Raw genomic sequence first — 1,580 nt, forward strand, 5'->3', positions numbered from 1 at the left:
ACTTTAAGAAGCCCAATTGGTTGAAAGGTTTATTACTAGTGCTCACACTTGTGTGTGGTAAACGCCAGGTATTGTACTGTGTGTGATACGTATACATGTACATGTATAAGTAGTTAAGCTGTTAACTCACACTTGAGTGTAGTGACGTCAGGTTTTAAGTTATAATACAAATGTATATAACTGTTACAGTTGTACTCACAGCGTAGTGACACCAGGTTGTACTGTGTGTGATGCTTACGTGTATAAGTAGTTAAACTGTTAACTCACACTTAAGCATAGTGAATGCCAGGTTGTAAGTTTAAGAAGTACTGTACTCACATTGAGCGTAGTGAACGCCAGGTTAAACTTTGTGTGATGCTTATAATACATGTGTAAGTAGTTAAACTGTTAGTGTTAACTCACACTTGAGTGTAGTAAACGCCAGGTTGTAAGAGTATGAAGTACTCACATTTGAGCGTAGTGAACGCCAGGTTGTAGGTCTCCCGTTTGATCCTGTCGTCCCTGAAGGGGATCCTGGGCACCTCTCCGTCCCCCCTCCGTGCGTACCTGATCACCTCCTTGTCCCGGTCCACCTTGGGCAGCAGGCTCTCGAACACCTGGCTGGCGTGCAGGTACACCTGGTGAGGGTACTCCGTGGGCTGTTTGGAGGAGGGCGAGATGTTGGGCAGGCTGTGAGCACGCAGCTCCGTCGGAGAGTGTCTCCTCAAGATGTTGTCCGTCACGTTAAAGTTCCTCTGCAGTTTTCCCGACGCGAAATCCATCCTTTTTGTCTCAACACACCTTTCCACAAGTTTTTAAACTTGTCTGAAATGCAGACGATGTCGTTTTACTTGTAGAATCACAGTAAGTACTTTCACTCCTCTGTTTGGGCAAAAAGTGACCTCGCCACGATTCCTAAATTACAGCAATGTTGCTTCTTGCAGAATTGTCGTCGGAAGAGCACTTCCACCCCTATGTGAACTCTTCCAATAAGCAGGCAATGCTGCTACTTGTAGAGCTGCTGTTGGTAGAGTGGTTCCCGGACCTCTGCGTTAGTCGGTGCGTGTTGGCCTACACATCTGACGTTGGTGGCCTGTATGGAGGCAGACAATTGAATCAGCGTCACTCGCCATTTGCATAACCCTGTTAGGGTGAGCACAGTGTGTACGCAGCGCAGGCCACAGGATAGGCCACAGGAGCACTGCTAAAAATAGCACTGAAACAAACCCTACCAACCTTTCATATTCTGCAACTCCACCTCAAAAGAAATGATCCATCAAAAACTCAATCCTTTAAGACTTGCCTTCAAAACCATGTACTGCTCACAACAGGTCAGCCGCCTGCCAAAAATAGCACGGAAACAAACCCTACCAACCTTTCATATTCTGGAACCACCTCGAGAGGGAAATGAATGACTCCATCAATTTCTCAATCATTCAAAACCATGTACTGCTCACAACAGGAGTGCTGTCAAAATTTGCACGGAAACAAACGCCTATAATTTACCTTTCAGATTCTGCAACCAGCTCAAAAGAGAAAAGAAATTGTGTGCAAGATGTGTGCATATGTTTCTGTCTAGCTTATTACTGATCTATCCTTCA

Source organism: Branchiostoma floridae, chromosome 1, assembly GCF_000003815.2.
Source record: "Branchiostoma floridae strain S238N-H82 chromosome 1, Bfl_VNyyK, whole genome shotgun sequence".
Taxonomy (NCBI): Eukaryota; Metazoa; Chordata; class Leptocardii; order Amphioxiformes; family Branchiostomatidae; genus Branchiostoma; species Branchiostoma floridae.